We start from the raw sequence: 17,527 nt of genomic DNA, 5'->3' as shown, positions 1-17,527 counted from the left end.
AGTGTTTCCTTTTCAGATTAAATATGTTTTTAACTCTTTTTCAAAGTGTTTTTAACATGTTTTATTAACTGTTTGCTCCTATATATATATATATATATATATATATATATATATATATATATATATATATATATATATATAAGAGAAAATAAATGAAAACTGTAAGTTAAAATTTAAAATTATAATCGTATTTTTGGAGTATTCAGTCGAACAATAAATTTGATCATAAATTTCAACTTAAAGTTTTAATTTATTTCCCCTTATAATAAGCTCTACTCTCTATTATTTGTGTATTACGCTTTTTTCTTTGGTTAGGATAAAAAAATATCTCTATATAAATACTTGATATTTATATTAGCTGGAAGTTTACCATTGCTTATATCAAGTAAACATTGCATCTCCTTTGATTTAATATATATATATATATATATATATATATATATATATATATATATATATATATATATATATATATAAATTGAGTTCAAGAATTAGTGTGGGCGTGTGTTAAAAGCACACACATGCTCTAACGTCTTGTATAGCTTCTCCCAGTCAAATCATCCCCACGTGCACACCCTGAATTCTGCTACCTGAACTGAGCTCTGATGAATGGCAAGTGTTCAAAGCCAGAAAATTGGAGCCCGACTGCCTTGTGGGATAAGAATTTTGAACCAAAGTCTAAGGGTGAGGTAACCTTGACAGAAACCTCCAGAGAATCTTAGGCCCTGTTGACTGTGACATTCATGACTCACTGGCATGTAGACTATGTTCTGGTGCCCAGTTACCTAAGTCCCAGTCATGGGTAAATGACATTGGGGAGGTAGAAAGAGCTCCTACAAGCCGTAGTGAAGGCAATCCTTCAAGGAGAGGACAACTCTTACAAACAATTTGCAGTCAATTTTGCAATGGCTTGTCACTGGGCTATTGTTGCAGAGGCTCAGAGAGTGGCATCTGTGTCGTACTTGTCACTTTAATATAATGATGCACAAATGTTACTTGAGATCTTTCTCTTTTTCTCTCTTATATTTTTTATATCTTTCTATCTTTCATCTGTAGTTCATGGCGATGGAAGAGTGGTAATGTGTACAAACCTGACCAGTTGGAGGTACACAGTCACAAATCTGCACAAAGGCGACAGGAACCCTATCTTAACATCGTTGTTATGCCTTCACACACCGGAGATCAACGCCGGTGGAAGTTCCTCTGACTGAGCAGCCCTATTTAGGGAGAGCACTGCATACCTAGAGTATTGGGAAAGTGCTAGAAAAGGTGCACCAAAAAATTGTCTGTAAAACTGCAGCTAACGGTGATGCATGTAAGCATGGAGAAAACAAAAATTATCTTCAACTCAACTTATGCTGTTGGAATGTACGTACTCTTCTTGATAAAGAATCATCCAACCGTCCAGAGCACAGGACAGCGCTTATCACTGCAGAACTACGGAGACTTGATATAGATATTGCTGCTCTATCAGAAACTCGTCTCTCTGGAGAAGATCAAATGACAGAGGTATCATCAGGCTACACTCTCGTCTGGATTGGTAAACCAGAGAGTATCCGCAAAGCTCGTGAAGTCGGTTTTGCAATTAAAACATCCTTCGTTGATTCTGTGGAATTTCCTTCCAGTATCTGTGACCGCATCATGAAACTCTGTGTTCCTCTCTCACACAACAGATTCATCACTATTCCTTCAGTTTATGCACAACCCTTCAAACGAATGAAGATGTGTTTCTATGAGTCTCTGCATTTTGTTGTTGCATCTACATCAATTAATGAAAAAATTGTTATTCTTGGTGATTACAACATCGCCGTGTTGAGTGCTCTTGGCCTTAAACTACTAGAGCTGTATTCAGAATTTAATCTTGCTATCTGTTACACTTTTTTCACTGTAAACTGAAGCACAAAACCACGTGGAGACATCCATGATCAAGGATTGGTCACCTTATTGATTTATCATAACTCGAAAACGTGACCTTCGAGATGCATATACTGTTGGTGCCTGCGTAGTGCTGAATGTGACACCGATCACGTTGGTTAAAGGGAAGGTTAATCTACGAACGCATAAGAAAGTTTGTCATAGTGGCGGTAAGGTACCTAGCTGTATTGATGTCGCCAAGTCTGAAGTCCAAAAGAATATGGCGAAAAAGCTTGATGATCTTATATTCGATGGCACATGGGTCTATTCTGCAGGTGTTGAAGTTCTTGGCTTCAAAAGGAATACGAACAGGGACTGGTTCAACGACAACAATCTTGAAATTTGTCAACTGCTGATGAATAAACAGGCTATTTATGAATCTGTACTTCGTGAAAATCATTCTGGTCATACAACTAATTAGCGGCAATACAAAGAGATCAAAGCCACATTGCAACGTGAGCTAAGAAAAATGAAAAATCAATGGTGGGTGGATATAACAGAGGAGATCCAAATGGCGTTTGATACAAAGAATTCGAAGGAATTTTATGGATTCCTGCAACAAACAATTATGAACAGAACGACTCATAGAAATCTATTTATATTCTTTTTTCATTTTAATATACTTTCATAGAAATGTTTCTGTTATGTCAAAAAAAATATATTTTCTTTACGTCACAAGTGTCACGCTCATACATTAATTCCATAGCTAATATAACATACTGATCCAACGGGTCACAGGTAGTCTAGTATATATATATATATATATATATATATATATATATATATATATATATATATAGAAAGAGGTTTATGTTTACTATAACCTTTTTATGCAGATATTACATAAGTATAAATCATGTAGAATATCTGCATGAATATAATTACACGTAATATTTAACTAAAGATGATCATCCTATGAGACATCCGAAAAACCTCATTAGAAATTAATTAAAATGAATGTTTAAAAGAATATGCAAATTAGCTATATCTTTTGTAGATGAATACAATTCTACGACCCATATATAACAAAGTTGTATTTTCTTTTTAAATAAATATAAAAAATGTTTTTATTATGAATACCAATACACAGAAAAAAACAAATTCATATATATGTGCGTGTGTATATATATATATCTATATCTATATATCTATATATATATATATATATATATATATATATATATATATATATAATGATTTTGAAATAATTGCATATTTATTTAGTGTGAAATCTTGTTTTTAATTAGTTGAAAAGATTATCATCAAGACATATATAAAATTGCATGAATTATGTTTTTTCTTATTGGCCATGACTGGTGGTTTCACGTGTAAAGCGATCAATTATCTTTTCGTAGAGACATCATTTATTTTAGAGGAACAACGTAAAAAATGGAAATAAACGTATTTGGTTTGCCTTATGACCGTTCATGTCATCATCGATTAAAAACGCGTAATTTATTTTATGATCATAACATTTTTTTTTTTAGAGGTTATCAATCACTATCGTGTATACGTGCAAACTGAAATTTTTTTTAGCTAATCTAAAAAGCCAATACACAGCAACTTTTCGCATGCACATTCATTCAAACGAAATAAAGAAAAAAGATAAGTAAGCCCAACCATTGGTCACTGAAAACATAAATCCGTCAGGGAGAAATAACAACGAATCTGATTGGCTAACTAGATAGACAAAACAAACAGTAATAAAAAAATCATTGTGGGGATGAAAAACACAAACGCCTATGTGTAGCTTTATTGCTAAATGGCTAAATAGCCTATGATCTAACGACTCTTCTCCTGAGCTGGCACTGCTGAGTGGCAAGAAGTCCAGAATGACTGAAAACATTGCTGAGATAAACGGAAAGCACATATACCACCTGGTATTCGCAAATGGTTACCCATTATATGACTGACCAGGCTCAACGCTGCTTAGCTTTGGCAATCTAATGGGAACTGGTGTGTCATCATGATTATGCCGCATATCATATTATATCTATTGAAAGAATACGCATTCCAGGACGAATAAAATTGTTCAAACAGAACAGTTTTCACCATTTTTACATTTCGTAACAAAGATTAAAATCAGGATATAGTGATACTAACGTTTATGTTTTGAATCTGTATTCCAGTTTTGATTAGAAATCAATTACAGGATTTTAATTTGCGAAAAATATTTCAAATGTTAGGCTTAAGAGGCCTGAAGAAATTTAAATTTAGGAAATCTTGCTTAATTAGTGTGCAATGAGTATGAATCACAATTAATGCAAATCTGAAATATTTGAATTTTCCAAATGGGAGGTTGTGCATTTATCATGGCCCTTAAATCCTTAAAAATATTCGAAATAAACTGAAATGTTGGAAATATTTATTAACGTTTAGTATTTAGTGTTATAAGTTTACAAAAATAAGAATTATCTGAATACTCACGATATTCAATATCGGTAGGGTAAGCCCTATCTTTCCGTAATGCCCTACCTAATATCTAACATTCTTATCTTTCAGCATTACCCTACTAATAACTAACATTCCTGAATGTGTGTATGCCCTACCAATATCTAACAATGAAGGGTTTTCATCCTTTCCACCAATTTTGCATTCAACAGAAGTAAACTAAATATAGTTCATATTATGACCCCCTACGCACAACAGTTGTGTATTAATTAGTTTAGGAGTGAATTGTGTCCATACAAATATATAAACATATACACATACTTGAATGCCTACTGGAAAGAACTTGAATACCTACAGGAGAGAAATTGAATGCTTACTGGACATTATTCTCGAATGTTCTTGGTCTCTCTGGACAGGAGTTTGCCAGAATAACCTGGCATGAGGATACTTAAGAAGTAAAGCTTGACCAAATATTCAAAATCACGTAATATTCACAGCCCAAATAAGATATCCCCTGGCTTTTATGGGGAATGGTGCACCTTCTCCAACAGATGTTACCTCAAGTAACAGCACGAAACTGGATACTCCACCAGACTAGATGAATTCTTATTCCTGGAATTAAATAAGACCAAGAGATCACAAGAAAGATATAACATATTTAAATGGTCAATTGGAGAGAAGGAAATTGTGTTCTCATTTTCTTAACTAACTCAGTGTTTGAGATGTAAAGTAGAACTTTAACGGAACATGCGAATATCTATGCATCTCATATAGAGATCAAGTGTTAGCCCAAGACAGTGGGCCTATTGATCAAAAAGTATATATATATATATATATATATATATATATATATATATATATATATATATACTAGCAAAAGTACCCGTCGTTGACTGGGTTTAAAAACAGCATACAGAAAATGGAGTCTGATTTATGAAAGTATGATAGTTTATGAAAAGGAAGGGTTGTAATGAGATAGCTTCGAATTTGGGGGTATCAAAATCAAAGCAAAATATGATGAAAGTAAAAATAAAATAGATAAACCCCATAATGTATTATACCGTACCTGTTCACACTGAAACACTTATCACAATATTCTGTGGATCTATATTAAAAAACACTGTTAAACTTTGTGACATATTTCCATTCTATGGAGGTCAGGCGTAAACAATTTTATTATACCATCCCTATTTAAGTTAAATCATACTTATCAAAGTATTCTTATGTACATCTATATCAAAAACATTTGCAAACGTTTTTTTTTAATTTTTTAATTTTTTATTTCCATACTTTGTGGACCAGGCGCGAACGCAGACCCCACAATTTTAATGAACCACCGTTCTGCCAGATCAAACATACCCATTCCTGTGTCTCGATACATCTTCTATCATTATATGTAATCAGTTTTTTTTGAATAGTCAACCATATAGGAGCCTATTCGTGATCAGACACACACATACACACATACACACACAGACATTCAGCTTTATATATATATATATATATATATATATATATATATATATATATATATATATATATATATTCCAGGTAGAAAGATATCCAAAAATTAAGAATAATTGAATTTCCACAAAGATAGTATAGTGCTCAATCAAAGGGAGCAAATAATATTTTTTTATTATTGCTTGTGTAAATACAGCCATATCTTGTGCAGACCGTTTCAATCATTTCAAATTTTGAGGAGAGAAAATATGTTAAGAGCTTTAACTTTGCTTCACGCCAGTCATGGCATATTTTCTTTCCTCAAAACTTGAAAATGGTCTTGAACTTTTTTTAATTTTTGTATTTTTAATTTTTGATTCTTCTTACCTGATGAAATCAAATATGATTGAAACGGTCTGCATATTGTAGCAAGATATGACTTTATTTACATAAATAATAACAGTACAAGTAGCGGACGGATGTTTGTTTAAATAGACATTCGGACGCGATGTTTGTTTAAATAGACATTCGAACAATTTATTTGTAGGCGTCACTTCCGTGGTTAAGAAATAGAGCTGCCGACTGTCAGCACGACAGTTCTAGGTTCGATCCTTAGCTTGGGAGAGGTGCTAGTCTAGTGGCACTGATGAGTTGTGATACAACGAAACAGGACTGTATATCGATGACTACAAATATATTATATATATATATATATATATAAAGAGAGAAGGAGTTTTTAAAAATTCATAATTTTTTTGCTGGCTATATCGCTTATTTTAATTTTTCAACATTGTATCAACTTCACCAGTAATCATGCCTTGTTTGATTGAAAACAAATTTCCTCAAAACTGACCTGCAACTAAATAATATTTTGAACTTTGTGCCTAAGATTGTCGGAATCAAAGCTGTAATTGTCTGTAGTGTGTGTGGCCGCGTGGAGGGGGTGGATCCTGACTCTGCTGTTCCTCCATTTTATCAGGTCTCACAAATTTCCTTTCTAAAGACGGTTTCTGCAGTTCTTCTTTGTAAGTCATTTAATGAAGTTAATGTCCGAGAGGAGACTCACAGATCACATCCCAATTAAAGAATTTTATCAGATCACAACTCTAACACTAGTCTCTCCAGTAATTAAGAGCAAGAGATTAAGAATGTGTCTCATAAAATAGAAATAGATATGGAACTGGATTATCTTAGATATACTGCGGCATGGGTTCAGTTTGCTCATGCTGGAAATGTCAAAGTTACTGGCAACCTGAAATCGACCAACCTGACATCTGTCTACAGGATGTCCGGAATCACTCCACCACAGATCCATCAAGACGTGATAGCGAAGACAGAGCTTGACAAGCAGAGCAACGACAATCCCATATTTAGACACCAAGCGACTACCGTCCTGCAAGAGCTTTGCCACTGTCACAAGCCTCGGGTGAACAACAACAGCATTTTTCCGCCTGTGTTGATGTAATGGCTTAGTCAACGACAACAAGAACAAGGCTCTTCTGGCACCAAAAGAAAACCATGCAGCAGATTCTGAACTTCCCTGAAAAAGTTTGTAACACTCAAATGGGCCCGAGCAAAGATTGCTAAAACATGGAACAACCTGCACAAGTGGGATCGTATAGGATGCTCAGTGTCCCTGTGGTGTCGATGTGCAGACTATCGCATATATTTTCACATACTATCCCCTAAGAGAGGCTCTGATGTGGACCTTAGGGTTCCTCGGATACTGCCCAACAATGGATTTTGAGATGAGTATGATGATCTAACATATGCCTAGAATGGATGCCAGAAGAAAGACGAAAGCAAGGTTAGCCTGGTCGAAACGCTGGTCTGACAATGTCTATGTGTGGTCATCAACTTAATTATGTAACAACAAAATGGAATCAATGGAAAGTACTTTCTTGTGTCAGTGCGTGATCTGATATAGTGTCGTCAATGATGCTAGGTTCAAGAGAGCTAAAAGAGAAAAGATAACGAAATACCAAAGTCTTATGTTCGGCATAAACAGAAACTGGAATCTTAGGAAGATCTCCATCATTCCAGTAATTATCGGAGCAACTGCACTCATGAAAAAGGATTTCAAAAACTACCCAGAGAATATACCCAGTGAACCAAGTGCAAGAGGGATACAAGAATTTCACTTAAAGGGATGGTTAGAATCTTATAAAGATCTCTCGGTTTGAATGTATGAAATAGTGGGTAAGTATCTGGGATCCGGTAGGATGCCCCATCCCCCCAGTTAAAACAAAATAATAAGAAAATTAAATACGAAAATTTGACCAGAGATGGCGCTGGATTTAAACAGTGTCGGTTTAGAAAATATGTAGTAAGAGATTGAGCAACCGTTGCTTCAGCATTTCAGGGTGTGCCTATTGTCTTTCAAGATAGAAGAATCTCTTTAAAACTATACATATATCTAAGTTTGTATGTATTATGTCAGTGCAAAAGTTTTTGCCGATTTAAAATTTCATCTTGAAAATAAAAAAAAAGGCTTTTGAAAATCTTTATCTATAACAATAACCCTCTATAAGTTAATTCCATGTGTTAAAGAGCTCTTTAAGTTTTGATGCGAAATATGAATCTAAAATGTTCAATGTACTTTCGTGGTGTTGCCCTAAAGCCATCGAAATGGTTTTGTAATCTTCAAAATAAGTGATAATCTGAGAAAGCTAGGTAGGGGAATATGCAGGATAGGTTAAGATTTCCTAAACAAATGTTCCTTTTTTTCTTTTTTCACCAGTGCTATGTGAGAACGAACATTAACGGAAGATGACTCAGTTTCTGTTGACTGAAGAAAGCGGAAAACGACTACACAGGAGCACCTATAAAAAACTTAGATAATAGTTTAGACCTACGCATTTAAAGTTTAAGAATTGTACAATGAACAGTTGAGAGCAAATGTAAAATATTTAACAGTAGATTGCAGTATTATTTATTTTAGAACCTCTTTCAAGAGTTTTAGCCGAGTTCAAATTCAAATTCAAAATTATTCATTGTCATACTAAAAGTTGTTTCTTATTTTTCAGGTAATATTTGATTCATTCCAGTGTTATAATAGTATATTGAATTGAAAATGCCTCCAAAGAAGCAGCTTTCAGAGATTAAAAAGGCACAAATCGTTGCTTTATCTGGTGAAGGATGTTATCGGGTAGAAATTGCCACGAAGATGGAATCTTCAAGGAAGGAAGTTCAAATAACGATTAAAAAGTACAAGGAAACAAAGTCTTTCAAAAACAAAAAAGGACAAAGTCGTAAAAAGTCTGCAACTGCCAGGGAAGACAGATCTTTGAAAAGAGCATTCTTTGCAGATAGGAAGAAAAGTTCTTCAGAGCTTGGCTTGCTGCTTAACTTAGGGAGGGTGCAAATAAAAACATATCAGCTCAAACAATGGGAAGACGGTTATTAGAAGCAGAATTAAAAGGAATGAGCCATACTTGTCTCAGACCAACAAAAAAAAAAAACGACTGTAATTTGCAAAAAAAAAAAAAAAAAAAAACGTCAAAATTGGACACCTGACGATTGGGCCAAAAGTAACTTTGAGGTAAGTTAACAGCTTCTATTTCCTAAACTTTAAAAGGAACAATTTAAATTTTTATGTGGATACACATCCATAACATCTATTCAAATTTGTAGCAAATTCTAATTTTTTTTCATCCGATTTTTGACACCCCTGCAGCTGTTTATGAGCGTCGTAGGGAAGGAGAGATGTTTCATTCTGATCGTGTGGTTCCAACTGTAAAATTTGGAGGAGGAAGCGTAATGGTTTTAGGCTTCACGGCTTCTTCAGGCACTGGTCTGTTGTACACATGTAAGGATAGAATGAACTCCACTATTAATACTAACATGCTGAACCAGGTTTACCAAAACTCTTTGACTAAAATATTTGATAATAACATTCAAAGTGATGTAATCCTCCAAACAAGACAATGCCCCATGCCATATGTCAAAAGTTTCGATGTATTGGTTCGAAAAAAAAACCCGGATTACACTGATGAAGCCTCCCCGCATCAATCTCCAAACCTAAATCCCATTGAAAAAAAAAATTAGAGGTCAAACTTCATAAAGATTGACAGAAAACCACCTTCAACAATTTAGCCAATAATATGCAAAAACGAATAAAAGCTGTTGTAAAGGCAAAAGTAGGACATTCCAAATATAGATTATTGTTAAAATAGATTCATTAATATTTACTCTTTTTAACTTTGAAATATGTTGATTTGAATCATAATATTGATTTTTAATTGGTGCACCATAATTTGGATCATGTTCGTATGTATATAAAACAAATGCCCACAAAAATGCAATCATTTGCATTACCTCTTACATCTCAGGGGAGATGCTCTTTGAAAAATTAAAGACAGACACACAGACATAGTGAGTTTTATATATATATATATATATATATATATATATATATATATATATATATATATATATATAGTAAGTTATGAAAATATATATGGCAATTAAGCTACACAGAATATTTCGTGTTTCATCCGCGCTAGGATTCGTCAAGCTTATGCAAAGAGTTGTGGTTATCCAGCATTTTTATATACGCACATTCTATTGAGTTTTTAGCTAATCAATCAGCTACCTAGTTTCCATCGCGCCCTCCTAATCAGCCAATGGACAGACACTTACAGGACAAAAGCCCAGTTGACCTTAGGTTCAACCCTTCCTTTGTTGTGCTTTTTTAGTAGGAAGCGTAGATATCTAGTGATCTAACTTATTTTAAACCTAGGTGTAATTAAATATGATTTTTTTATTTAAATATTATGTTAGTTTATATATATATATATATATATATATATATATATATATATATATATATATATATATATATATACATATATATATATATGATAATTTATGTATATGTATGTTTATTTTATTTATTTATTTTCTATTGTTAATTTTAAAATTATTTTGTATCGTTATCCTAGAGTAAAGTTTATCCTGTGTACACAGTTGTTCTCTATTTCTTTGCTACAGTTTAATAGATGTTGGGGTTCTTTAAGGTATAGGATAGCAAATTTTTCATGAACGAATAATCTACATGAATCGTCCAGGTCTCTACATGTGATTGCTTGTCTTACTATTTTCCATTCGACGGCCGATCATTGCAGACATATTTGTCGATTTGTAGTAGGGGCATTTTAAACCAGTATGAATTGTTGAACTTAAAAAATAATTTTAGAAACTTTTTTTAAAAGTTGTAATCATTGAGCTACATTTCACTTGATATTTGTGTATGTATAATTATCCCTATTGTCTATGGGAAATATTAGTACATATTCTTACCAAATTGTATGTACATTTATTTTTAACAAAGGTTGAAGAATTTGCAAAGTTGTAATAATTCTGAAAAAATAAAAAGTAAATTAAACAAAAAGAGTTTTTTGGAAACAAAAACAACTGATGAATTATTTTCTATTTATTCAATTGAACTCTAGATATTTCTTTAAAGAACATATTATTATCCATTGATGAAATGAAATACCACTTTACTTTTTAAAATTCAAAATATAGATACTTTTTCAATTTTATTTTGTCTTATTATTTTAATCTGGATTTTTAGATTTTGTTTCTGAAAAATCTCGTCTTTTTTTTTTCCTTTTAGATTTATAATTATCTCCAAAGTAGAAAAACCTTTTTCTCTTTTAATATGTCTGCCTACCTCAGCAAAACATCCCTCTTTGTAAATAATAAATAGCGAGGAAATCTTTATTTTCTAGCACGCACACACACATAATATTTTTTAAATAAATGTATATAATTTTTATATACGATTGTTTAATGCTCATGCAGTCATCATTACAGTTCAAACCTCTCTCGAACCCCTACGCTATCGAAAATCGTCGGAAATGAACAAAAATAAATCAATAAATGAACCCGACTCGGCTTTCTGTTCTTTTTTGAAACACAAGTTGTTTATTACGGGTTTTCTTTCTTTTCTGTATATAGATATTAATTAAATATGCATATATATATATATATATATATATATATATATATATATGTACATACTGTATTAACAATATATAACAATATATTATATAGATATTAATTAAATATGCATATATATATATATATATATGTACATACTGTATTAACAATATATAACAATATATTATACAGATATTAATTAAATATGCATATATATATATAGATAGATAGATAGATAGATATACACTGTATTAACAATATTCATAGTTATTACAATTGCTGCGGTTCTACAACGAACGGATGTCTGGAGTGCAAAATGTTTTCAATGGAATAAAAACAAGAGCGAAAAGTTTAAATTGTTTTGTTGTGGATTTTGACGACGACGACAATGAAGGAGATTATTGTAGTGAATAATGTGCCTTAAAGGTTCTAAAAGAACGCATAATGTTTAAATTTGCGAAAGACAGTATGTAAACTGGAATAAAAAGGTAACAGAATACCAGCCTGTATTACGAAGTGTGTTCAATGGTGAAAAAAAAAATAACGATCCAAAGGGTTGTGTAAATTTTTGTTGCTTTAATAAGGACGACGACGACGACGACGACGAAAGAGATTCTTATAGTGAATAGCATGTTTTAAACTTTGTAAAAGAAAGCAAGTAAAGTGGTTATTGAACGTTCGTCTAATGATTTTCTCTTTTTTGTATTTTTCGATCTTACATGACTGAAATTACCTCTGCATTAAATGAACTTGACGCCGGGCGAAATAATATGTCTCTTAGTGACACCATATTTTAATGTTAGTAACCGTTCGTTTATAAAGTGGAAAACTGGATTCCAAAACATGAGAATTATCAGAACTCAGTAAATCAGTATGTTTAGATTAGGTACTGAACATAACAAGAATATGCGATTACAGAATATAGAAATATTTACAAAAGAAATTTAGATGTAATTCGTTACCGAGTCGTTGTAGCTAATATATTGACAGTTCGTTTCAAATCCTTTCGACGCCACTAATATGATCCCGGAGAATGGATATATATCGTTTGACTAAGTGCTTTTGTTAGGGTAATAAATCTAATATGTCGCAGCATGGACGCGTATCGTTATTAGCGTAATGCTTGTGCACCTTTCGACGTTTCTCTCAATGTCTCTACCAGCCGATATTTTTAGCTTCACCAGCTAATTACAATATTGCAGGAGAAAAGGCCCCGATGTACTTATATATATATATATATATATATATATATATATATATATATATATATATATATACTTTTTGGCTCCTTAAAAACAGAAAAAGATTATAGCTTGCTAACTTAGAATGAATGTTTTATGCCAAACCGATGGTCGAATATGGTTAAATTTCTGCTAATTTTTGCATCAAATAATAATCCCTATTAATCCCTAACTGTGCATCATACAGATACCATAATACTTGGTTCGCTGCACCTTATCATAACAAAGGTCCATACAAAATGTCAGCCAAATCGGTCAGGTTGTTTCCGAGAAAACTTCTAGAGTATACATAGTTTTGGGGTCACTTATCTCCATTAATCCATATGTATACTTGTGCATCGAGTGGACAATTAGTTCGCGGCATGTCATCATAACAAAGATCCATGCAAAATTTCATCCAGATCAACCCAGTAGTTTCCGAGTAAAAGTGAAACAGATAAACAAAGACAAATATAATATATATGTCTATCTGTATCTGTACTTATATAATATATATTCGTTCTCTATGGACTCCGAGTTAGCTAGGCCGATTTTTTAAAATTTCACACAAATGTACTTAGATAGATTTTGTATCGGAATGCGTATTATAAGTATCGAAAATCGATAAGAGAAAACACCCGATTAAAGAAGGCGCAGTTTGATTTTCACTAAAACTAACACCCTTATAAAGCCTAACATCGCAAGTGCATTTAAGAAATTGTACCACTACACAGACACGTATAAAATCAACAGTAGGTTCTTTGATATGACAGGGGCGCGTTTGAAATGAATGTTTCTGTTTAGCGCCCGATTGAACCATGATATTTGACTTTTTCATTTTTAACTTTAATTCAAGCCATTATATGAAAATAATTTTATAAAATCAACAGTAAGTTCTTTACAGTGCAATGTAAACTACAATATATTGTGAATTAAGTCACTGTAGGGAGGCATGTGAAGCTTCCTGCCAGTGCATCGCGGCGGATTCTCGATTCGGACAGGCAATCAATTGATTTGATTGAAAAATCGGTGAATTCTACCGATTTTGCTGAAAATAAAAGTATTGGAAGTATTGACCATCATTTAATCCCGAGCAACATTGGGTTAAACTCTAGTATATATATATATATATATATATATATATATATATATATATATATATATATATATATATATATATATATATATATGTGTGTGTCTGTGTGTCTGTGTGTGTCTCTGAAAATAATTCGCTAGATTCCAAAGACAATTTTTCTGTTTATAATTTATATATTTTTCCCTTAAGGTTCACATTGCAGATCTGTTTTGTTCACAACCAACAAGCAGTAAAAACTATCTTTACCGCATATTTGCGTTATTCACTCCTCAGATATCAACTTTAAGTTCAAAGAAAAAAAAAGCATTTTTATAAATAATTTACATGAGTCAGTGAGCCAACAAATCTCTATATACCATTGGTATATATTAAAGCTATCTTCAAAGAAATTATATATATATATATATATATATATATATATATATATATATATATATATATATATATATATACTAGCATTTCAGACCGGCGTTGCCCGGGTGTTTGAAGGTGTATGTTGAGCAAAAACAAAAAAAAAGCGGTCAATTTTTTAAAACTAGACCGCTAGTATGACACCTTTACATTTATTGTTTTGAGTTCAAATGAAGTTATTAAGTTAGATCCATATCCAAGAAACCTATATCTAAAATTGCAAGTGTTTGGACCCAAAATTGTCGGAAAGGTTTGGTAGAGTTCTCAGAGGTCATATCGTTGAACTTTGACCCCTTAACAGACAAATTTCTGGCCGAAAACCGATCACAAAGATTTTCCCAAATCTCAGTACCCTGTATATCAAATTTCGAGTCTGTAGACTTAAAATTGACAGAGTTATTGCGTAGGAAAATGTACACACACAGACCCACAGACACACACACAGACACGTTCACTTTTATAGATATACTAGCATTTCAGCCCGGCGTTACCCGAGTGATTGGAGGTGTATGTTGACAAAAAAAAAAAAAAAAAAAGCTGTCAATTTTTTAAAACTTTGACCCCTATTATGACCCCTTAACATTTGTTGTTTTGGGCTCTAATCAAGTTATTAATTTTTATCCATGTCCAAGAAACCTATATCTAAAATTTCATGTGTTTAAACCAAAATTGTCGAAGGAGTTTGGTAGAGTACTCAAAAGTCAAATCGTTGAACTTTGACCCCTTAACAGCCAAATTTCTGGCCGTAAACCGATTACAAAGATTTTCCAAATCTCCATAGCTTGTATATCAAATTTCGAGTCTTTAGACTTAAAATTGACAGAGTTATTGTGTTAGGAAATGTACCCAGACAGACAGACACACGTTCACTTATATATATATATATCGCTAGATTCAGCCGCTCTGGTGAGTCATAGACGACGAAGCACAGTGGATAATTATATTTTAAAAATTAAAATAATAATTATATTTTAAAAATAATACATATACCGCTCTTTAGGCGGTACCAAATTGGTCAAAGGGAAATTTCTTCCCAACTCGCATTTAGGTAAAATGCACTTTCGTATAAATAATTGAATTTATTCAAAAACTATCGCCAACAAAAACAAATAAAACACACACACACAGACACACACACACACACACACATACATATATATATATATATATATATATATATATATATATATATAATCATTGAAATGTAGTTTCTTACTTTATCAAACATTAAAACGACGCTTCATAAAACAATGTTTCCTTAGTAAACCGCAAGTTAAGATTGTTCAAATTAGGTAAGAATAAAGTGTTTGTTAGGGAAGGAAAGAAGTACGAAATGATTGTATAATCTCGAAAAGGGAAGATATGCCGTAAAATAAAGAAAGCATACAAAACTACACAAGTACAATTTTACAAAAGCGAACGATTTTCACAAATAACATTTTTGAGAAGAAAACTTTTGCGCAGTCTGTGAAAGTAAATGTAGAATTCGTGAGAAACAAATGAAATGCGTCTGTTTTTTTGTTTTAGTTGAATAGAAAAGACCAACTTTGCAATTTTTGATTAAGTTCGAAGTTTAGTGAAATTTATGTTATGATAAAAGTTAGAATAAGTTATGAAAAGAAACACATAAAACCATATAACGAACGTTGTAGAAAATCAGAATAAGCATATATATATAAAGTAGGGGTTAAAATAGAAAACTATCTTTACATAACACCAAAAGATGGAGGAACTCAGGAAGCAGGGCTTTGGAAATCCTTTTACCCGAATACGATGTCCAGCATGTTAAAAATATACCATTTGTTGTAAAAATCTAATGAATAAACATCTGAAGAAGTTGGTGAGGACTGGATATTTTTATGGAAACATGAATCGTAAAATTGCCAACTCATCAATTAAACAGCTGTAATTGAAAAAATCCAGCAAATAAACGAAGGTTATAAAAAGAAAATGCGAGTCTTTGAATTTTCTACAAAATTTTGCACTATATATATATATATGTGTGTGTGTGTGTGTGTGTGTGTGTGTGTGTGTGTGTGTGTGTGTGTGTATGTATACACAACACACATACACATATACACACATATATATATATACTATACACATACATACACACGTATATATGTATGAATATAATCAAGATAAAGAATGTATTCGTAGGATAAAATTCAGAGAATATCAATTGGTTCATATATGATAGTGATCTATAATAAATAGAGCTATTTATATTAATATGTTTTATAGGGATATGTACAAGCTTCGCTACATTGGTATGACAATGGTAGACCTTTCAATATGGACACTTACAGGAAAATACTGACTTTTCGCCTGGTAAGATCTTAGTTATTAATAACTACAGATCGAAACATTGGTATGCCAATTTAGTGAAGCATGTCATCTTTCTCTCTCTTTCGTTCCCTCTGTCTCTGTCCCCCTCTCTCTCTCTCTCTCTCTCTCTCTCTCTCTCTGTATATATATATATATATATATACATATATGCATTTTTTTTTATTTTTACTTAAACCACCTGACGATATAAACGGAGTATCTTTATCCTGTTTATTGAAACAACTTATAATGGATTAAGTTAATACACCTGAAGTTGAAAATAATTTAAAAAAAAATCATATTGAGCTCTACTAACGTATTGAGCACTTTTTTCCTTGTTTTTTTTTTAATCAAATATACCCTTATATATGTGTGTGTGTGTTTGTATTTGTTTTTGTTAGCGATACTTTTTAAATTAATTCAATTACTCATACGAAAGTGCATTTTTACCTAAATGCGAGTTGCGAATAATTTTCCCTTTGACCAATTTGGCACTACCTAAATAAGGAGCGGCATACATATTATTTTTTTTAATATGATTATCCATTGTCACGTGTTTCGCCGTCGTCGTCGTCGTCATCTCTCTTTATTGTTCTATGCAAGACAAAGAATATTTCATAAATAATCGTCTCTCGTTGCATCCATTATTTCGGGGAAGACTGAAACAATATTATCAAAATGGCATCAACCATGTTTGCTCTTTTCTTGTTATTGTTCCTGTTAAATTTTACTTGATTATTCTGGTAATTACTGAATTATCACTGACTAACAAGATCGG

This window comes from Euprymna scolopes, chromosome 24, assembly GCF_053919585.1.
Source record: "Euprymna scolopes isolate OS-2025 chromosome 24, ASM5391958v1, whole genome shotgun sequence".
Taxonomy (NCBI): Eukaryota; Metazoa; Mollusca; class Cephalopoda; order Sepiida; family Sepiolidae; genus Euprymna; species Euprymna scolopes.
The sequence above is the reverse complement of the archived record's forward strand: the minus strand, read 5'-3'. Positions refer to the sequence as shown.